Raw genomic sequence first — 23,573 nt, forward strand, 5'->3', positions numbered from 1 at the left:
GGTTGGAGCCCTCCTCACACACCTGAGACAAACATTGCCACCAGCATTACAGGTGTCCAACATACTTTTCCCTTTTAAAGCCTTCCTGGCCTGGACCGTGCTTTTGCTACCTTTCATAGAATCACAGAACCAAAGAACTGTAGGGTCATAGAGTCATAGAATCACAGAATCATGGAAAGGCTTGGGTTGGAAGAGACCTCAAAGATCACCTAGTTCCACCCTTCATGCTCATATCTCTTTGGTCTGAATCGTAACACCATTATTGTCACAGGTGCACAGCACAAGAGGGAGCTGAAGAACATAGGTTACGGGACTTGCCCAGGCTGATGAGCAAAGTTGCAATTATGAATATGAATAATTGAGGTTGGCTTTCATATCAGCAGCCAGGTATACTTTTTTTTTTTTTTTTTTATCACAAACCCTGCACGTAGTTTAACAACCATAAGCTGGGACTGAGTTATTGTCACAGCTGGAGGCACATTTGCTTGTGAGTTATGACAACTTTACTAAAGCAGAATTCAACACCTGAAAAGGGAGAAACAAGTGGGTTTAGATGCACATTTTTACTTAAAGCTTCTCTCTGTCATACTATCACCAAATCCTCTCTGCTTAGAGCTGTCAATTGATTATTTTAAATCCTATATTACATTTCTAATTCATTTTTTATCCTTCTTTCCATCTTCTGATTTATTGTCTCTAAACTTTGCAGACCTTTTCTGGCTAAGTTGGAATATTGTATGCCCTAAATCTAAGGATTACAAAATGTTTGGAAGTCGTTTAAGAATGTGAGTTATTACTCATTTCATGGAGTAGAAAATTGAGTCTTTGCTCTCTCTCCACATCAGAGGACACGCTGCTGAAGACAGACACTTAAAAGTGAGAGGAGACCCAAGTTTTAAGCAGGTCAGGATCTCTGCTCTGCACAGTATGTGCATTAATAACCACAAAAGCAATCGTGCATAATGAACATGTGGAAGCAGTTTTACTACTTGATACGATCTCTGAGCCAAAGAAGAAGTTGTCTGATTTGTCAGCATCTGGGAAGCAGCTCCATTGAGACATAACTGTATTAGTCTTTGCTTTGTATCCAACCTTATTAAAGACTTATGCTTTAAGTCTGCTTCTAATAAAAGCCTGCTTTAGTAGGAGCTGGGCTTCCTTACCATACACGAGTCACCTATTTTTAATGGAGAGTTAGTAACATTTGCTACTGAGCTGCTAAATCATTTCAAGCTCTTAGCCCACCTGCTTGTTTTTCAGTGATACGGATGAGTTCAGCCAAGCTTTCCAAAAAGGAAGCAGCTGTGGCCTCCATCAGAAAGACCAAATGCAAGTCAGTAATGTGACCACAGTGAAGAGGCAGAGACAGGAGATCAGTGGTTACCTCTGAAGTGGGACGGTTGATGACAGTTCTTCTGAGGGGAATGAAACCTGGAAGTTTACTCTCATCCAAGACCACTCTCAATTTGGTGCTTTGGGTATGGCTATCAGGTGGTTTCCGCCTTTCCCAGCAGCATTTGAAGCCCACAGGATGTAGCTAGAAGCAGTGATGGATGAAACCATCTCTGGTATCTTGGCTACCTCTCCAGCTGGTGTGGAAAATCATTAGTTTAAGTGGAGCTACACTGATTTTTGTTTACTTGAAATCCTGTCCAAGGCCGTCCAGTGATAGCCGTGTCTGATATGCATCAATGTTGTGAGAGTTATTATTCCTCAAACATGGCCTGTTACCTTTTAGTTCCTCACAAAACTCATGTGTTCTTGGTGTATGTTTCATTCATGACCAAGTTGGCTTCATTCACTCAAGGCCGAAGATGAGATTAGGAAGATTGACATCTGTTAATGGTAGCTTGGTAGTTTGTCTGAGGTGCTTTATCAAACCTGTTGGAGGCAATAATAAGCAGTGCATATCAGGAGCTCAGCCAAAGCAAATGGTCAGATGGTGCACACCAGTGCAGATGCATGAGCCTTGAATAAGAGATCTGACTGCTACGAGAACATTGCAGTCAACTAAAAAGCAGATGGGGGAGAATGTAATTTATGGGCACTTAAACATGCCTTTTCTCCTGAAGTCTCCATTTCTTTCCTCTCCTCAGGTTTTCTCGTTTGAAAATGGGCATCCTGCCATGCCAGAACCATTACTGCTCTCCAGACTGCAGCTTAGTCCTAGGGCTAAATGCAGTGCCATGGAAGCAGATACCTGGGGGATGTTTGGAGATGCACAGCTGCTGCCTGTGGTTGACGTCCATGATGTGTGACTGAGCAAAGGCTGCTTTCTTCCCAGCTCCTTCTGTTTGTAGCACTTAAAGTCAGAGAAGCAATAATGAGTCTCTGTCTTCAAGATAAAAGGAATATCAGCTTTCACAGATCTTTTTTTTTCCCCAATTGTCAGAAATCAGGTCAAGAGGCTGCGTTAAACAATTGCTGCCTGGACTTTGCTTCAAAAAGGAAAGTACAACTTGAGTTTTGTCCTTTGCACCACACTGCCTTTTCTTAGGCTCCTTTTTGTGATGAAAGGAGGACATAGATGCTGCCTGGATGTACTGGTGAACAGTTCACACCTGCCTCACTGATTACCAGTCTGAGGGATTATCCTAACCCTGCTCCAGTGGTCTTCAGTGCTGTTTTGAAATCAGGATGGAGTTGAAGAAAATTAGGAAGGTGAGAAGGGGAGATGCTGCAGGAGGAAGAAATGAAATGTTATTTTTGCCTGGTCTTGGATAAACAAAGTCCAAGATGTGCATATTAAGATTACATTTGTCTTATCTGTGATCAGACATTTCTGGAAACAGAACCTGTGAAACCATAGTGCAAGAATAACAGTTTTCAGTGATAGAGAACAAGCTGTTCTTGGAGTGTGTAAGGGGGGAGGGAGGGTGACAATCTCATCAACAGAGCAAGCCTGTTAGAAATGTTGCCCAATTCCCACACCATACATTCAGACCAATGGTAGGACCTGGATCAAGCCCAGTGGGAGGGAAATGCCTCTGTGTGTTTCCAAATTCCATCAGATGCATATCTGCATCTTCAGGTATAATATGTTAGGCATTTTTTCTATGCTTCTTTGCATACCTAATCTTTGGTGAAGTCACCATCCCTGGAGATGTTCAAGAAATGTGGAGATGTGGCACTGAGGGACATGGTTGGTGGGCATAGTGAGGATGGGCTGATGGTTGAACTAAATGATTTCACTGGTCTTTTCCAACCTTTATGATTCTGTGATTTTATAATTCTATGATATGCATGTGCTAAATAGAGGATTCTACCCTGGGACTGAAGACCAGAGTATGCTCAGATGCCTTGGGTGCTGAGGAAGTCAGCATGGATGGATAGGCCTCTTCACTGATATCGGAAATGAGGCAGACTCATCCATTTGCCCTAGTCTGTACCCCATGGCAGGGGGCTGCATGGTTGTTCCACAGCAGAGCCAAGAAGACAACAACAGTCCCAAGACATCTCCCAGAAACCAGTCCTAGTCTCCGTGCCACCCAAACCCCTCATAGAAGATATTCAGAACAAGAAGCTCAAAGGACTGGGGAAAGATGGAAGCGGGAATTTCACAACCATTATGTCATGGTGAAGGAGCTTCTCGTTGCCTGAACTCAGGGTGTCTTCTCGTGGTTCTGCCTTGCAATGAAGAGCATGAACTATATTTTCCCCCACAAATCTAAAGGCAGAGGTGCACAGAGTCCATGCAGCATCATTTGGCTCTATATTAACTTCATCTTAACTGTAACCATTGCCTGGCTTGCTTTGAAGCACACTGCTGTTTTCCTGGAGTGCATTAGCAGCAGCGTCACTGCAGCACTGCTTTACAAGAGCCCAGGCTGTCAGATGTGCCTGATTTGCTTTCAGCATAACGCCAGAGAGGCACAAGGCTGTGCACGAGCCAGTCCTGTTGCAAGATTGGTGTGTTGAGACATGTGAGTGTGTGTATAAGGGTTCATGTATTTAGAGAAATAATGTTTCCCCTCCATCCAAAGCCAGAAGACTGAAATCCAAGCAAGCCTAAACTTCTTTAGCATCGACGCCATAACAGCATTTGAGGTTTAGAAAAGGAGTGGAAAAAATGTGTTGCTGTAGTAAGGGAATTGTAATAAGATCTTAGCCTTGGAATAACGTGCTTTTTAGTGAGGCAGCAAGCTCTGCAGCGCTTCCGCCTCTTCGACTTGTGAGATTTGTGAGGAGAAATGTGCCCCAAAGAATGCAAGTCATTTTGAGTGGGGTGAAAACTCAGCAGGGAATTAATGGAAAGGCATCCTATAAAAACAGAAGAGCATGGATATTCTGTTCTCTTTCCACCCCCTGCCCCCCTCCTCAGCTCAAGCTGAAGTGCATTGCAGCAGGGGCTGGTGGAAGCACAGTATAGGAGCTCGTGGCAACACTGAAGAAGATTCAGGCTACAGCAAGGAGAGGAGGAGAAAGTGCTTCTACCCCAGACAACAGATTGTCCTGATGTGTGCCCATTTGTCTCTGGTCTGTAGGGACCTGAGGATGAAGCTGAGACTCTGGCTGCCTTCCAGGGTTCAGCAGCTCCTGGATATATTGCAACACAACTCTTGATGGAGGTTGTAGAAACTGATGACACATCACAGAATCACAGAATCATTAAGATTGGAAAAGACCACTAAGGTCATCCAGTCCAGCCACCAAACCACCCCTATCATGCCCACTAACCTACATCCCTCAGTGCCACAGCTCCATGGTTCTTGGACACCTTCAGGGATGGTGACTTTACCACCTCCCTGGACAGCCTGTCCAATGCCTCAGCACTCATTCTGAGAAAATAAAAAAAATGATATTATTAATGATTAAGAGAGAAATAGCAAAAATAACAGAAAATATTATTTTTCCATGATAAATCCATAGTGTGCCAGCACCTTTGCCAATAGATTTTTTGTCAAAAAGTCTGGACAACTGTCTGTACAAAGAGCAATTTGAGTAAATCTCTTTATCTAGAATAAGAAAACATGGAGATAGGTTATAGAATCAAGAGTGTGATGAAGAAGATGTGAAGGGAGCACCTGTTCATCCTCATCCACCAAAGGGGACCACATAGAATCATCAAGGTTGGAAAAGACCTCTAAGATAATCTAGTCCAACCACCTACCACCAATATTTCCCCACTAAATGATGTCCCCTAGAACAACATCTAAACATGGAACCAAGCAGAGCACATTGGCAGCAGACTGAGGTGGTTGTCCTTCACTGAGTAATAAATTCTGGAGTTTCTTGCCAGAAGACACTGGATGCTGAGGTATTACGTGGGCTCAAATTCATTGGTCAATTCTTTAGCAGGCAGCACCACAGAAGAGAAATTTCTTGCAGACTGTTAAATGCCAGAAGACAAACTGTGGATTTTCCAAGCACGTGTTTGGAGGAATGTACTGCTGCATTCTCACCTCTTCTTTTACTTTTTCCCAATCATATATTTCCCAATCCAGTATATTCTGCCAGATTGATCTTTGATCTGACCAGTAGCACAGTCCTTGCATTGGATCACAAATATTTATGAAATCACTTGTGCAGAGTGCATTCATACCTCTTGTTCCTATTACACCTCTGCCTAAACTTCGGTTTGTTTGCTTTTTAAAAATATTTTATCATTAAAAAAAAAAAAGAAAGAAATTTCTAGTCCTGTTGGATGTGGGTATAATCCCAGATACAAAGAAATAAGGAAACTGAGATAATCTCTTGTGTTTCAGAAGAACAGGCATCTGGTGAATGAAGTCAAGCTGGTAGAAAACATGGTAAAAAACCATTCTTACGAATGTTCTGTATGAACACAAAAGTACACCAGCAAGTCTGTCTGCCAAAGACAGTGTCTCCGGATGTTTGCAGGGCATCAGCCTGGTGTTTAAATGAAATCTGTAGCAGTAATTCTATGAATTCTTCCGCAGACCGTGTGATGCCTGGACTGCATGTGACCATGTTGTCTAGGAGCTGAGGACTGACAGAAGCATTGAGAAGGGTGCACATTTTAAAGTCTAAACAGAAATTCTTCTGAAGTTTGTTCCTGAAATTATGTAATGTATTTTAGGTCTGTGAGACCAGCTCTTCATGCAGTATGGAGCAGTACGAGCTGGAGCCTCTTCTGGCTGATCATCAGGGTGAAGCAAACCACTGCATTGTTACTTGGAAATTGGCCAGGTTTGCAGCTGAAGCATCAACACAGGCTGTCTGTGAGTAAGAATCAGCACCAATCTCTGAGATTAGAAAGAAAGCTGAATATCAAATTTCATCACAAATGCATACATGCTGCTCACCTGGAGCTTCCTACAGGCAGAAAGAAGCACTTCCAGGGAATGACTGATTTCACTTATCTTTGACAGTTGTTTTGAAATGGACACAGAGACACTTGAGAGAACATGTTTAGACTAGACTCCCACTTACAGATGATTAAAATTAGATGAGATCCATTCCTTATGAGGGTTCTTGAATTTTAGTTCTTTCCTCAAATCTTTTGTGGACTCAGTTTCCTACAAGGTTTCCTTTCTCTATGGGTTAAGGAAAAAATTTCACTGTTCTTAAATAGTGGAGACTCAAGCAGGTAAGGATTTGTGCTAATTCAAAGTTCAATGAAACTTTAAATAAAGTGCCTAGAACCTGGCAGTAATAAAATGATGCCAGATGCTATTTCACAAACTGTGAGGCATTGTCATAATAGAGCTTATTTTTCAGAAGTTCTTCTTAATTATTGTTATTGTATTATTAAGTCTTTGTTCTGATGGGATACAAGGGGAAAATTTAATGGAAACTCCAAAATAGTCACAGATGCTAAATCTGAAAAAGAAGTAGCTGTGAGGGATTTGCTACCTACTGACCTGATCCCACCACACAGTGTTCATAATATTTGTTTGCTTGAACAATCTCAGTGGAGCTGCTTACCTGCAGAAGCATCACAGGGTCACAACAGCTTTCAGAAACATGGCAGGCATTGGATGCATTCAGCTGCTAATTCTGCAAAGGTCAATTAGGACAGGTCTTCTGATGGAGGTTTTTTTGAGTATTGGATTTCAGTAGGGATATTTTTTAGGAATGTGTTCTTACATGCATTCACCAGCTACAAGACTATATTTAAACTCTTACCAAAAGATAATGCTAATGGATAGTGTGATTTTTAATTAACATTTGGGAAGCATTTTGAACTATTTCTCATGACAGATAGGCAATCTAGGGAGGAGAGCGTAGGATAAAGACTGAATTTTATTTTCTTTTCCTATGCTTACTATGTTTAATGAGACACTTTTGTCTCTTGAAACAAGTGGATGAGAAAACGAATCCCCAAACAATGGATTTCCAGTAATCACCAACAGAACATGCTAATCTTCTGATAGATGTACAGAGTACCTGCATTTTGTTTATTGGCCCCTTACAGAAACTGGTCATGCATGTCTGGAGTAAATCATTTGTATTTTCAAACGTAACAAACTAAAAAGGCAATGTGTTGGACTTTCTTTTTTTTTTTTTTTTAAGTTTCTGTTGCACATGTGCAGATGTATAAACTTTGCAGCTCTTGCAGGGGTGTAGCTGAGGACAGAATGTTATCCTTTGAGTTTGGGTGGTTTTTAAAATCCCCACAATATGCCTCCTAGAGTCATAAGTCAGTGGTTGGATGACTGGTTTGAATTAGGACAACGAGCAAAGACAAACGAAACATAATCCTGCACGTCTGTACATTCTGGAGGCTTTCCTCTTCATTCGGTGTTAGTACTGAACCAAAAGTATTTAGAGAGGCAATATTATCGAACACAACAAATAGGAAGCAAAGCATAATTTTTGTTAGGGGTAAGTCATCCCTTAGGCAGAAGCATTCCATCGGTCTTACTGCATTTCACTGCACTGAATTATGGTTAATTTGTGGTCGGAAAAAATAGAGGCACTGTGGTTACTGAAAATTATATACTGTGTTTCCAGCTTAAAGGGAAACAAAGGCATGTGTTGTAAATATAAGCTCTTTTTTTCTCGAATTTTAAAAACAAAAATCCATCTAAATGTTTTGTTCACGCTCTTTTCAGCATCCATAGTAACTATGCTATTTCCCATACTGCCCATTTAGGAAATATTTCTCTAGTGGAACATGAAAATCAGTACAGTTGAATAATTGGCAGCTATGAGTTCACTGTGTTCTTGTGTCCAGTCTACACAATGGTGACAATATTTGCTCCATGATGGTACAAGTAGAAAAAGAAAATTCCTGTTTTAAGCAATATCAACAACTAGATTTTAGGAAAAAAAAGCCAATGCAAATGTTGGATTTTCCCATTATTTGATATTTTAACTCAGCACTGTAACTTTTCCGGAGGATATATGCCAAACATTACAGGACTGAGGCAAAAATTGCTTGTTAAATTTTGTTTCTTAGGAGGTCAGACTAAATGATCAAAATGATCATTTTGACCTAGGATTTTTAGCTTAGGGACGTTTTTTGGAACATGGCTTCTGGGCCTTGATCATAGGAACCTTTCAGCAGAAATGTGTAATTTTCATGATGTTCTTTGCACATTCAGCTTTCAATAGATTACATTTTTCTGCCAATCACTGGGCCTCAAAAATCATCTACTGACATCTAAGAGAGTCAATCGGGTAATGAAAGGTTGTCTCTTGTTACTGATGCAATGTTTTTGAAAGATGAAAGCTTCATTCACCAAGGGAGTGATGTGGCTTTTGCTGTGCTGAGGACCTCCGAACCCAAACACTTATGTTTCTGGGGACAAGACCAAGAAGAAAACCCAATAGCTTGGTGGTGCAGAGGTCCTTTGTGGATATAGGGGCGGTAATGGAGGATTTTGTACTGCTGAATGACTGACTGCAGGCCTGAGATGAGTGCTCAAAACAACAGCAAAGCTGAACCTGCCTCTTCCTGCCATGGCTGAATGGTGGCAAATCTACACATCTGGTGGCTTTTTCGAGTCAAATATCTCTGCTCCCAAAAGTGACCTTGAGGCAAAGATTTTGGACATCATAAGCCTTTCCTTCTGCAACTGTGTTGCCCAGTTGTGTGCAGTGTTTTTTTCCCCCAGGACTGCAATCAGTGCATCAGTTTGCCCTGGGGAGTGCACCCATATTATATTGATAGATCTTAGTTAGGCATTGATGGCAATGACTACTACTGGTTCAGCCAGCGCTCAAAACAATGGAAAAATCTCATGATAAGCTCTCTAAACGTGGCTGCAATTTTGCATGCACAAGTAGTTTTGGAAACTTCAGATAAGCTTCCAAAGGTTTAGATCCAGGTCCAAACAAAACCCAAACGATAAAATTATGGGGCTCGCGCATCACTAACACACACTCCTATATTTACTTCCATTGGGAAATATTAAACATTTTATGGATTTTTGCATGCCCCAGTTAGTTCTCTACACTGGCTGGAATTGCTATAGTCTGCCTTCGCAGCTATATAGACATCAATAAAGATGAATAAAGCTGGGCAGTCAGATTCTAATTTATGCTGATCGTGTTGGATGGCTCAGGGCACTTCAGCACACATGCTTAGCCAGTGACCTTTCACACTCGCCTTATAGATCAAAGCACTTTATTCGTCCACTTCCAAGAAAATCACAAAGACAAAATTCCCATTCAGCACTCCTTTATTAATCTACAAAGGGCCAAATCCTGATGGCTTTAATCTGCTCCTACTCATCACTGCCATGATTTAAGGAGCAGAGCATTGCCTTCAGAGGGCTGGGCCCAAAATCAATATGCAGAAAGGCCAAATTCTCTGTGGCTATAAATGCAGACAGGACCACTGCATTCAGAAGGGTTCTCGCTGTCTCTCAGCAGATTCCCTTGCAGCCAAGCCCTTTGTCTGTGAATCTGACAAATTCTCAGGAAAAGTTAAATTCCCCTGATGTATTTTTCACTTTCTATTTTTCTGCGGAATGCTTGTTTGTCTTCTTGCAGATACTTGCTGTTCCAGGCTTTATTGCTTTGGGCAACTCTCACTGGATGGCCCTTGGAAAGGTGCACAGGATAAGAAGGCACCCTGGGCTTCATAGAATCCAATTGCATAATACCTTATCTAAGTTTTTAATTATGCAGATTAACTTCAAACTAAGTGCATTCAGACAATTTCTATGAGCGTTCATGCAAAAAGATCTGTTCTGTAATACATTGGTGCAATCTGTTCGAGTTTCTGAGTCTTGTTCTCAGTCTGTAACAGGCAATCTCCCCTATAAGTCACTCTCAATTCACAACCGTGTCAATGAAAGGAGAACCAGGGCACCCAATACACACACATGAGAATAAAAAGCATCCTTTGCAACTGAGGATTCGTCACAATTTCAGTTTTCCTCCTACTGATTAATTTCCATACTTCTTAAAAGACAAACTTCTGTTCGCTCCTTATGGTTTATGTTTGCTTGTGTTTGATATTATTTAAATGCACGTGAAATATCAAGCAGCCTTGGTTTCTTTCTGGTGCTGGGCTTCCTTTTCAGTCTGTATTCTCACTCTGTCTAAATCTCACTTTAAATAAGCATGCAAAGTACAACTATTTATTTTCATTTTATAATTTTCATCAGTTCTGCTAGCAGATAGCACATTGTTGTGAGGATAAAAGGCTTGGGTAAAATTGTAGTGAACACATTTCCCTCAGTAGAACATTAGGTTTTTGGCAAAGCACTTTTGCACAATGGTTCCTACTTCCCATAGAAATCTCTATTTCGTTGAATTTAGTTGAAAAGTAAATACTACAGCTAGAAGTGGAACAGGGCATAAACCTGATAGTTAAATTCTACTGCAAATACCAGGATTATCCTTAGTAAGTGTATTTGAAGGAAACTCTCTTTTATGACTGTTTCACCTTGCACACAATATACCAGCTGAAAACCAATTAGTGGTTAGTGATAATTATCTGAGATTGAAATTTCTGCCTATATTCATTTTTAATGATGGCTTTGAAATATTAAAAGCAAGGAAATGGACAGATCAAATGATAGATTCATAATCTAGCTGTGATGCCACAGTCAGGATTAATACAATGTAGACGAATATATGCTCTTAATGAATTGAGACAGAGATAATATGTTAATGAAACACCAGTTTTAGACATCTGACCATAATGAAGTTTCTTTTTCCTGCTAAAGTTTGGATCAAAGTTAAACCACAGGTGTTCTTCACACAGTTCAAACTATATGGTAAGAGGAGAATCTCTTGGCACGCTGCTGCCATGCACTTTTTTGGAGCAGTGAGGTTTTCTAGCAGAGCACTGACCTCAGCACACGCTCTGGAAGCTCTGGAGATGGTGGTTTTATATGCTCGGTGCTCTTCTAGGAGGTCTGCAATGGCTCTGAAGGGTGTGAAAAAATAAAACTTCACTCGGCATAAATGCACATTAGTACAAATGCTGCCACATTGTACTGCCAGAGTCACAGCAAGTCAACATATGTGCAAACATGTTGAGCTGAAAGACTGTTATTTCATCTTGAGCTCATACTTTTCTGCCTGGCTTTTGAAAACACATTCCTTATATACAAGATTGGGCATAAATAGATTTTGCATCACTTTGCAGTCTCTGTAGTCCTTTGTCCTTTTGTGGCCACAAAAGTTTCTCACATGGACTCTGTAGAAGATGGCAGTCTGGAGCTGGTCACCAGTATCTGGAATAAATAAATGACCTTTGGTAATATAGAGAGTGATTGGTAGCACCTACTGAAAGTGATTAGTAGCACCTACTGGTGCTACTATGATCGTGTTTACACTTACAGCAATAGCCTCAAAACCTTTTGTTTAACCAATGAGGTATTTTAAGATCTCTGACCACTCTGGGAGTTTTGTAGATGCATCTCTGTGTCCTTCAGAAAGGTCCTGCTGCCCTAAGAAAGGCAGCTGGTGCAGCCACATGTGTTTGCTCTATGGGCTTTACAGACTGCTTCTCCAGCCTGGGTCCCACTCAGATCCGTTGGACTTGCTGGCACATAACTCCAGTTTCTGAACTGTTTTGAGCACCTTGCTGTCAGGTGTCCTGTTTTAGGCAAGTGCTAAAAAGGACCGTGCTGCTACCCAAGCCAGGGCAGAGCATCTGACAAAACAAGGAGTGATTTTTCAGCCTGCTGGCCTGGCTCTCACAATGTAAGTTTATCTCAGCCTGTCCTGTCAGGATGTTCATGCTGTTGCCTGCCTGTTTGTGTCAGCTGGATGTCTCACTCCTGTAGGGGATGAAAGGGAGCCAGGTACCAAGAAGATGTTTTGTCTTTGAGCACTGCCTGCTTTCTTCATTTTACTTACAGTTATTTTCATGTTGTGGCTTATTCACCTGCAGAACAGCATGTTGATGCTACTGTCTTTGGGAATGATGCAGAAGAGTTCATTATTAGCGAGGTTCTGGAAACTGAGACCCACAGATCTTTGAGAAGATTGCCTTGGGAAGTCTTGCAGTGACACCAGTGGATGCCCCTTCCAAACAACCTTTGCCATCAGAAAGCTGTTGGGGGAGGATTTCTGCAGAGGTGAGAGTTTCAGCTCTTATCTAGATTGCCTCCATTTAAACAAGGAAAACTGCCTCTGATATAAAACAAAAAAAAATCTACATGAGAAAAATATCTCAGAAATTTATGCCTATGAAACACTTATCAACCAGAAAGCCATCTAGAGGAGGGCCACAGAAATGTTTCAAGGGATGGAACCTTCCCTACAAGGAGAAGCTGAGAGCTGAGGATGTTCAGCCTGGAGAGAAGGCAGCTCCAGGAGATGGGAGATGGTGGCCTTTCAGTAGCTAAAGGGGAGCTGTAAGAAGGAAGGGGACACACTCTTTAGCAGGGTCTGTTGTGACGGGACAAGGGGAAACGGTTTCAAACTAAAAGAGGGGAGATTTATATTTGATATAAGGAATAAGTTTTCTTGCAGTAAGTGTGATGGGGCACTGGCACACATTGCCCATAGAGATGGCAGATGCCCCATCCCTGAAGACAGTCTAGGTTAGGCTGGATGGGGCTCTGAGCACCTGATGGAGCTGTAGATGTCTCTATTAATTTGCAGGGGTGTCGGATTTGATGGCTTTTAAGGACCCCTTCCAACTGAAACGATTCTGATTATATGATTTTATGATGGTAAACTATTTTTGTGTGGGATATGGTATAAAACTATCATTTTACTTTCAGTTGGCAAGATGGAGTTAGAGATGGGAGTGCAGAGCAACAGTGAGTCTCCTGCTCCACTCTCAGATTGTGTTGCCACCTGATGGATTTTTCCCACAGCTACTGGAGTTTTCCCTATTGAACACCTGACTGCAATGACAGCCAAAGACAATGCCCTGTAGGATGGAAAAATCCTCTTATGCTCACATGAAATGAAATATGAACAGAGTAACTAGAGCATTACTACTATTACAGACATTTGTCCAATTACTCTCTAATGTTTATGTATTCGAAAGATGCTGTGCATTCTGCTGACAAGACACACCGCTGCAAACCAGAACAGAGGACACACGTCCCTGGACTTTATCTAACATCTAACCTTGCTTTGATGCTATCTCAGAAGGGAAAGGTCAGGGAAAATTGCTATCTTTTTCCAACAAATTGAGTAGATAAGCAAAGTGCTGCAACACTAGTTGGCAAGGAAAACTGCCTTTTTAAAGTCAGCTTGCTGCAGCAGGATGAATAGGCTGCTGGCTCTGGTGGTTCTGGAGGAGCCAAACTTGTGATGTCTGGGCTGAGCAACTCATGGTTCATAGGCAGCCATGTGAGGCTAAAGACCATTTTTGCATCCAGGTTACGAGCAGTTATAGAACTCGAGCCTTGGGCACAATCTGGGAATGACAGAGTAAAGAACCGTGTAGAGGTGTAATACTGAAAGTCATGGTTTAGAAGGCATGGTAGAGTTGTGTTGATGGTTGGGCTTGATCATCTTCGAGGTCTTTTTCAACTTTTATAATTCTATAAGCACTGAAGACTTCCAAACTCATAAATCAGAGAAGTGCAAGTGTGAAGAGGGATGGAAAGGGTCTACATCTTCTTCCTCAGGGACCTGGTGGCTTCCTTCCTGTTCTTTGATGTAACATAGGAGACATGGGCCTTGCTGTTCTGCACCCCAGCACTATTTGTCCCTTGTCACTTCCCACCACATCCCCCTGTCCCTCCCCATCTTTGCATGACATTGATGACATTGCCACACCACGCGATGCAGGGGCACACTCACACCATGTGGATGGCACGCTGTGGGCAAGCCTCACTTTTCCAGATAAGACCTGACATGCTTTCCAAATTGGTAAGTACACACGGTGTGCCAGGTAATGAAGGAAGATGTAGTAACAGTGTGATGAAAAATGTTAAGTAATCAATAGGAAGTTAAATGAGCTAGCACTCCAGGGAAAGTCGAAGGATGGGTGTGTGTGCATAAGTACATGTTTGTTTACATCTGTATATACATTAGTATGCATCTGTATGGAAGATGAAGATGGTCTTAGAGAAAAATCTGAAAACTTTCTGCCGTTCCTCTGGTATGATATTTCCTCTGTTCACGTGTGATTGATGTGGGGGGGTTGTTCCACATCTATTTCCTATTGCAGACAGAGCTATTACTTAGGTATTCAATATTTAATCTCTATTAAGGGGAGTAATTTTTAAGTCTACTTTAAAAAAGTGCATCTGCAGCACTGGACATCAATCATGGTTGTGTGGAGCTGTGCTGGGCTCAGGATCTTTTCCTGTATCTTGTGGGAGGAACAGCTCTTTTCATGGGGGGGGGGAGAAGAAAAGGAAGGGAAGAAACTCAAGGAGCTCTGATAGCTTGGACTATTTCTGGCAATGGAGTGGGTCCAACATAGCACAGGCTTGATTCACACCCTTAATTTTGCAAGGGTGGTAGAGAACATGGACAAAGGGTATCAGCATCTGTCCTGCAGTGAGTCAGCATCCCCAGCACAAAGCACACTGTGGGATGAGGAAGGAGTCCCTCTGCTCCTGTACATCATTGGTTGCCAGTGGTCAGACTGTCCCAGTCAGGGCTTGAAGTGACTGCTGCAACAATTCTAAGAGGATCTAAACAAATTAAGAAAAGAGCACAGGTGAAATGCATACCAGAAATATACCTGACACACGTTTTCCTACCTACTACAACGCTACAAAGTTGTGACCACTCTGCTGCTGACTGCTTTCAGAGAAATACATGCAGGAATGGTACACTTTTAACACTGTGGAGACATTTTGTTTGGATGTGATTTGGTCAAAGAGCTTGAGAAAATATTTAGGTATGAGGCATAAAAAGGGGGAGGAGGGGCTGAAATTTATCAGAAATAAAACCCTGAGTCAACACAGCTTCATTATTTGCAGTCGTGGTTCAAGGCCAGCAGAATGCACTAGATGCACAAAGGGCACATTGGCCCAAGGCTGCTGAAAGTTAATATTGTGCAACATTTCTGCAGATGTGCAATAACAAGCTATTCCCAAAAACGATGCTCAGTTCAGCAGAGATTGAAATCAGGAGATGGAATGGGCACAGGACAGCATCAGAAGACAACATGTAGCCCACACATGACAATTAAAAAAAGGAAGGAAGGAAGGAAGGAAGGAAGAGAGAGAGGAAGAGAGAGAGGAAGAGAGAGAGGAAGAGAGAGAGAAAGTGAGAAAGAAAGAGAGAAAGAAAGAGAGAGAAAGAGAGAGAGAGAGAGAGAGAGAGAGAGAGAGAAAGAAAGAAAGAAAGAAAGAAAGAAAGAAAGAAAGAAAGAAAGAAAGAAAGAAAGAAAGAAAGAAAGAAAGAAAGAAAGGAAAGAAGGAAGGGAGGAAGGAAGGAAGGAAGGAAGGAAGGAAGGAAGGAAGGAAGGAAGGAAGGAAGGAAGGAAGGAAGGAAGGAAGGAAGGAAGGAAGGAAGGAAGGAAGGAAGGAAGAGGGGAAAGGCATATATTCCCTTGGTTTCATTTGCTCCAGGGCTCTGCTTTCTGACTGTTTACACCAAACACATGGTGGCTTCTTCTGGACTCCTACTTGGAGAAGCTTTCCTCATTTTCCAGCACTAAGATACATATATGTGTATGCATCAGGGTGTGCCCGAGGGAGTGATTTATTCCAAGATTTGCTCTCAAAAGTCATGCAGATGTGCCAGGTTCTGCCTTTGGTTGATAAATGGCCAACATGCAGGTTTTTCTTCTCCAAAGGCATCACCTTCTGTGGTGGCTGTATCTCATGCTTGGCATGAATCAAACACAGTGTCTTATTTCAGAACTAAGGCTGTATGCTTACAAGTTTCAGTTGCCTGAAGGAAATAGTCCAGGATATTAATGAACAGACTTCTGCCATGGTAGGTCAATGCCTCATAACATCTATCTGGTTGTCTTCTATCCAACAGCTGGCGGTTCCAGGAGTTGCAGGGGAAAATGCAAGAAAGGTACAGCAAATGTTCATGAAATAGATTATGCATGGGAAAAGCTTCACATTTGTTTGCTAGTGGGAGTTTCTTCCTCAGATTTGTAGTTTGCACTCCCTCTTGAAAAGAAATATTTTGGTTCATAACTGCTGCCTTCTATGATTCTATGTGAGCATGGTGGGAATGGGTTGATGGTTGGCCTTGATGACCTTAGTGGTCTCTTCCAGTCTTAATAATTCTATGACTCTATTCTGTGGATGCTCCCAATAAGTTATGAATAAGTCTTTTTGGAGTTGGTCTGAAATCAGATGGTTTCCCCTATTTCTCATGCTGGGGAGGTGTGAGAACAAAACACCTGTGGCACACGTTAACCACCTTTTTACTGTTCCCCTGGAAAATATGGAGATACAGAGATAAGGTCGGTGTAAGAACTTGATGAAAAAAGATATTTGAATAAACCTATGAGGATGGAAAACGTTTTCAGGAGTCATGGATAATAGCTGGAAACTGAAATCTCCACAAGTTCTTTAGATTTTTCAATGTCAACGTTTTCTGTGTACAGCTTAATGAAGTCTGGCTCATATTTCACAAGAGATTGTTTGTCCCCACCTTCTCCAAACGGTTTGTTTTACATTCGGAGCTCTGTGTTGGGATGCTTTATTTATGGTCACAGTATTAAGATAGCTCTTGGCAACAGCTCCTCCTACAAATGATAAATATTTGTAAAATGGTTTGAACTGTATACACAGAGACGCTAGATTAATAGATGCAAGACAGCAGAAGCTGAGCTTTTCCAGTGGTGTCTGTATGGTAGTTTTATGCTGTAGCTCTCCAAAATTTTGCCTTGTTTCAGAATTTACTGTTTCAGGCTTCTGCTCCAGACATGCTGTACATTACTTTTTCAATGGTTTCCTTTTAATTAGCTGTTTCCCCAAAGAAGATTCCAAATAGTAAAACTGCAGGCTAGGAATATAAATTTCTAAGTTTTGTAGCATTATGCTGCAATATGTCTATTTTTGCAGGGTTTTATTATGTTGTTTTTTTTTTTTTTAAATTTATTATGTTTATATTTTTATTTATTATGTTTTCCAACTTTTCTTAATTCCATTTAAATGATTCCCTCCCCCCCTTTCTTTTTCTCAGCCTAACTCTTAAGTGACTCTCTCTAAAACCACTATAATGCCCAGCATGTTTTGTTCGCATTTGAGGATTTACCTTATATCAGACAAAAAAAGCAATTTCAATGAAGCTGAAATGTATGGTTTTGGTTTAAGGGCTACCCCTCTCTGACATAAAACTACTAAGCCTTTATTGAAATATATATGGTTCTACCATAAACGCCCTCTTTATAGAACGCACCTGGTGAATATAATGAAAAACATACTTGTTTCTCGTAAGAAACCAAGTAACTGTTCTGTAATAATATGTAATCTATTTGATATTTAAAAGGTCATAATTTTACACAAAGAAAAGAAAAATGCAGGCACAGTAAAAAGTGACATAAAAAAATTTAGCTGCACATCTCGCACATCTGTTTTTCTGTTGCACGGACAGGACCAGCTGACTTACATACAACATGCCCTCATAACACAGAGATGGAAAGAACGTCTTTACTTCATTGGCTCTCAGATTTAGCATTTCCCAGTCAGTAAGAATTTAACCTCCCAGCCCCTTGGGAGATAATAACACAATTCCCATTTTTTCAGGCAAGGAGAACTGAGTTGTGGGATGGATAAACACATTGCCAATTGCCACACAGGAAGCCCTCAAGAGAACTGGAGGAAGCTCAGATTTGCTGAATGTGAGATCAAGTTCAAAGAGTTTAATCTGAATGGCTGAACGTAACACAGTGTCTTAGGACCTCCAGCAGATCACACACTACCTGAGCTCTTGGGAGCATGGACTCTCTGTAAGAGAATATATACCTCCTTTTATGTGTGAAGTGAAACCTGTGAGGTGTAACATCTCCTGCAGCCCTGGAGAAGTCCTGGCTGTGGGTACGGTCTTCTAAATTCCTGGAGCAAGCATCTACAGCATCACCCCTCCCTTCAGCTGAGCAATACAAGGGGTTCACCACCACCTCTGAGATTTCCCTGCCCCAATTTGCAAAGCCGACTCTGAAAGTAAACATGCACCACAGCTGCACCACTGCCTTTCTGTCATCTCATAGTATAAGCAACAGCTAAGCACGGGGATCAGAATGCTGTGTATTCGGAATATCCAACATAGAGGTGAATCAAAGAAGACGTGGGTTTTTTTGTTGTTGTTGTTTTTTTTTTTAAGTCTAAAAGTCTAAGCCACTAACACAGCTTTCTTGTCCTGCAAAATCTTTTTTCAAAAGCAGTGACAGAACTTGAACAGAGGGGCTTGAAATTTTTTCCCTACCTGAAACACTAGCAAAGGAAAATTCTTCATATCTTGAAAAAAATATCTAGATATTTTGAAAATAAAAAATGTGGGATGAATCCATTAAGTATGGAAGGATCTGAAAGTAGTTTTCTCCTATTTTGAAGGCCACCACTACTCTGTAGGCACTGAGGGAAACAGTAGGTGCTGCTGTGTTCTTGGTGGAGATGGATGACCTCAATGTTTGCATCACCTTTTGTGTTTAAATTGCTTCATCAGCATCTAAATTAGCTTAATAACCCTTGACTCTTGATTCCAAGAACTGAATATTAAAATCCTAATTTACACTAGACCTTGCATTTGAAGAGGAAACTACATTTTTAGTGGAAGGAAGGAAGGGAGAAAGGAAGGAAGGAAAGAAGGAAAAATCTTTCTGATCTGTTTTTGGCATTCCCAGGACTGTGCATACTGGCCATAATAGACATTGCCTTCTTTGGACTATTGATGAAAGAAGATTTGAATGCATGAATAGACTTTTTCCCTGCAGTTTTGGTCTTCTCTTAGAACTCTCTTGATGCCTGCTTTCTTTTTTGAAAATTTTCAGTTCCTTTCCTTTGCAAATGTTCCACATTTCCAAAATCAGATTACTGAGAAAAATATTCCATTTGGATAAAAATCCTTGCATATAGGAATAGCAGAAGAAAACATGACAGAACAGTCTGTGGTAGCATTTGAAGCAAGGCTGTCAGATTTGTACTACTGGCTTCAATATTTCAATATTCTACGTTGTTGCTGTTTAAACCACTCAACATCTTTGTGCCTCATTGTGTATTTCAGTGAAGTCATACATAGCATGTTATTTTTCCTCTTCTCTTATTTTCTTTTACTGAACTTTGCCTGTGCTTTGCATCACACCAAAGAGTTTCCACTGCAGGAAATGCAATCTGTCAAGTGGTATTGTTTATTTAGACAAAGCCCTGGATGTTAGGTGTTACAGGCTAGGGCAAGCATCACATCTTCCTGTTTCTTCTTTAACAAGCACACTTGGAGAAATGCAGAGATAAGAATGAAAATCCCACCATAGTTGTTAGAGCTTAGACTTGCCTGAGGAATATTCACAGCTCCAATGGCAGTGAGGCTGGGCTTCTTATGGCAGTGCTGACCTCCTTGAAATACTCCCAAGAAGGAAGAAAGTGTTAGGACCAGTAGGTAAGCATGGGGCTGGGTTTCCCAAGGCTAACTGTCAAAAATTATCTAGAAGGCGTGTGGGGAAGCAAACCCACAAGTGTGGTGCTTCTGTCTTCATTCTCCTGGCTTGCTGTAGCTGTATGATATCAGATAAGAGGTGGCTGAAGTGAAGACAGCATCAGGGCACCAGATTTATCATGAGACCTGAAAAGCTGTCATGTTCAACAAAATCACTGTAAAGAAGTGCAGAGCTGAGTGTCTCCCCAGCACAGGCCCTTTGGCACAGCATTATATGTGGACAGCAGTTCTTGCAGGTGACATACAGCATTGCCAGCTTGATGCACACCAGGATTCAGAGCAAGCTTTTCCTCTCTTCCTCTCCCGTTTAGTAATAACAATGAAGTTGGCAGAGCAAAGAAGAGATTGGTCATGCCCTCCCTTTTCAATTTAAGCTTTAAGAAATTTTTGGCTTAATTGGCTGAGACTCCAATAATTATCAACAGTTAAATAATAATCAACAGTTTGCTGTTTTTATTTGCTATCAAATATATTGCGGTTGTTTAAGCATCCCACAGCAGGAGAGTTGGAGCTCCATGATCTTTAAGGTCCCTTCAAACCTAAGCCGTTCTATAATTCTAACATTCACACAAAAAAACAACAACTGTTTTCCTTCATTTGAGACTCTTCATTTTTTTTTAAATAAAATAAACAAGCACCACTGCAAAGCTGAGCTCCCAAGCAAAAGGTCCTCAGAAACCTTCAGTCCTTGGGGAACAGGCTAATGGGGACAATGAGGTCCCTCTACTCTGCCTAAGGGTCGTTCTGCCCAAGTCCTAGCCTGCTCAGGCTCTTCCATCCAGATGATCTTCATTTTCTTTCCTTCTCAGCAGCCGAATTATCTCCCTCTCTTCCATATCTCTGCCCCATCCTTTGTTTTTCCTTTCAGCTAATCCCTTCCTGCTTTTCCCCAGCCCCTTCTGTGCTACATATACACACACTTTTCTATCCAGGGAAATTAATTTAGATTAAGTGAAGGGGTGATTTTGAGAAAGAATAGCTTTCCTTGAAAAACTCAATGTGGAGATGCCCTAATTCTGGAATAAAAGGGTTTCCCAATGAACATGATCTTTTGTATATAGCAAATTAAACCAATTCAGTTTGAAATTATTCTGCTAGGGTTGAGTGCTCATCTGATTATGCCTAGACTTAATTAGGAACATCTCCTCATGCCAAACTCACCATAAAGACAAGATCCTGTTCTCCTCCCAGACGTGCATGAGTCCCCCTCCCAGACCATTCAAAGAAAGCAGTACATCTGCAGCCCAACCAACCATGAAGAAATCGGGGAGCTAACATAATATTTGCAAGCCAAACTCTGCTCACTCCTCTGCAGTACTCCTTTGTCTGTTCAGACTGCCAACTCCGGGGTGAGAAAACTTTCCCCTCTCAGTTTTTTAAGTGGTGCCTGGCACAGAAAGAACCCAGCCTTCATTGTACAGTCATAGCACAGGGAACAAAGGAAGCAGCAGAAAGTGTTGGGTTTTCACATGTGCCTCTCGGTCCCACTTTGGTCCTTTTGACATCTGCAGGACAGCAGCTTTAACGCCATCCAAATTTAGGAAATGAACTTAGCCAGCTGCCCTCCAGAGGTCTCCTGCACAGAAAAATTTATCTCTAGAGAAGTTTCTTCTCCAGAGAAAGTGTTTGGAGCAGAAGCTATAACATAACATGTGGCAGAACCTCGCCTCAGTTAGCTAGGGAGCCACAGCATCAACCACCTCAGTCAGGTGCTTCAGGCTGGGTTTCTCAGTATATCCATGGACACTTTATCCCACTGGGGAGGAAAATTCAAGAAGCACAGTAGAAGGACCACAGGCATCACTCACCAAGGAAGTAATGGGGACCGTGTCCAAAGGTGGCTGAACAGCTGTGGAAGATAATCCAGAGGTCAATATAAATTTCTAAGGCAATGGCATCAGAACAATTTGTTGTCTTTTTCAACAATCTTGCATCATAATACCTTGCGTTAAGATTTTCAACTAGGAGAATTTTGTTCCTGCATCCAAGAATAACAATAGCAACTTTTGTTTTGCCTACTCAAAGATGACATTTGCTACTTGCTACATAGGAAACACTCCACACAAATAGCACCGCATTCTCCTAGTCCTCTAAATCTATTTTCTGAATGTTCTGAATGACATGGATTACAATGTGCTTCATGACTACCCTCCAAAGTTCACTAGAAGAGAACTAAGCCTGAAAAGATGGATGAAAAGTTGGCCAGCCCTCTATTTACCATTGGGAAATCCACTGCAGTTCTAGATTTAACAAGGGAGACAGGAAATGACCTGTAGGATCAACAACCATTGACATTCATTTTAGCTGAAAAAAGACACCAGCAGTTGAATACCTTTACAACCTCATTTCCTCTCCCCCAGCTGTTGCAGGCTCCAGCTCAGCTGAATAGGAGTTCAGGGCTGCGATGAGATGTTTTGGTCACATATATGCTTGTAAACTAAACAAAAGTACAGCACAGCCTGCACTTGCGTTCTAGCCTGCTTGATTTTTTTTGGCCCAGGGACAGGACATCAGCATGGTATTCAGTTTCTTGGGGTTTCTCAGTGGTGGCTGCTCTTCAGAAGCCTGAACTGTTCTGCCAGTGGTCCCATCCCAGCCATATGTCCCTTTTCTCTCCCTTGCATTCACCATCCTGCTTTCTGAATGAGCACAAACTCTTACGGCCCATTCAACCAGTGTCAACTATTGGCTCAAGGAAAAATTCCTATGCTGTGGCACCAGAGATGATTATGATTTCAGCATCCCAGAGCTCAGTCCTAAAGGCAGTGATTTTGCTCCATACAAATGAGGCAAAATCAAACTGATATTTTTACAGGTTAGATATTAGGAAAAACATTTTCTCCAAAAGAGTGGTGATGTATTGGAACAGGCTACCCAAGGCAATAGTGGAGTCATGTGAAGGTTTTCAAGAAAAGGATGGTTGTAACACTGAGAAATGTGGATTAGTGGGCATGGTGAGGATGAGTTGGCAGTTGGACTAGATGATCTTAGTGGTCTTTTCCAACCTTAATGATTCTATGATTCTTTAAAAAAAAAAAAAAAGTCAATGCAAATGCAGCATGTTTAAAAATAGGATTGTAATTGTAATTGCTCACAACTTGGAAGAGGTATGCCAGGTCCCACAGTCATTACTCACTGGTACTGAGACAGGGAAATCTGTGAGTTATTCTACTGCAGTACAATATTTTTAAGACACAATGCATTAAGGCTCAGTTAACTAGAAATGGAGCTTACCTATCTATAAAATGACCATCCTCTTATTTAAGGACATTTCATGCAAGAATATGATGAACCTGGAAGAAGCAGAAATCTTGAGCAACTGTGTTCGTGCTAAGGGAGCTGTGAGATTTCCTCCCCACAATCCCTTGAAGTCCATCAATCTTTCCTCATCCAATAGACAGTGGGATCTCTTGTCTTTAGTCCAGAAGAAGCCTACACATGTCTGATGCTGGCTTTTCCCTTGGTCTAGGCTCTCATAAAATTTCTGCAGATGTTTGCCTTGGGGTTGAAGACTCTTCTCAAGGCGCTCATTACAAGCAGCTCTCACACAGCACAGTGCAGGCTGCTATGCTGAAGTGACAGAAGGCTATTTTAATTATTTTGAGGGTGATGTTCTCATGAATTAAAATAGGAAAGTGAACCTGTTTATGTTATGTGGTGGA

General features: G+C 41.5%; 1 long non-coding RNA gene across 2 annotated transcripts; it reads left to right on the forward strand.

Moving 5' to 3' along the window:
• Positions 1–116: 116 nt before the first annotated feature.
• Positions 117–18,516, forward strand: LOC116226009 (uncharacterized). Of its 2 annotated transcripts, XR_016466529.1 has the most exons (6): positions 117–387; positions 2,498–2,661; positions 6,041–6,182; positions 12,263–12,449; positions 16,282–16,320; positions 18,006–18,516. It is a non-coding gene; the product is annotated as an uncharacterized LOC116226009 (long non-coding RNA). The 2 variants fall into 2 exon arrangements; XR_016466530.1 differs by lacking the exon at positions 2,498–2,661 and having other exon boundaries at positions 123–387.
• Positions 18,517–23,573: the final 5,057 nt, after the last annotated feature.

This window comes from Phasianus colchicus, chromosome 4, assembly GCF_987193195.1.
Source record: "Phasianus colchicus chromosome 4, bPhaCol1.hap1.1, whole genome shotgun sequence".
Classification (NCBI taxonomy): Eukaryota; Metazoa; Chordata; class Aves; order Galliformes; family Phasianidae; genus Phasianus; species Phasianus colchicus.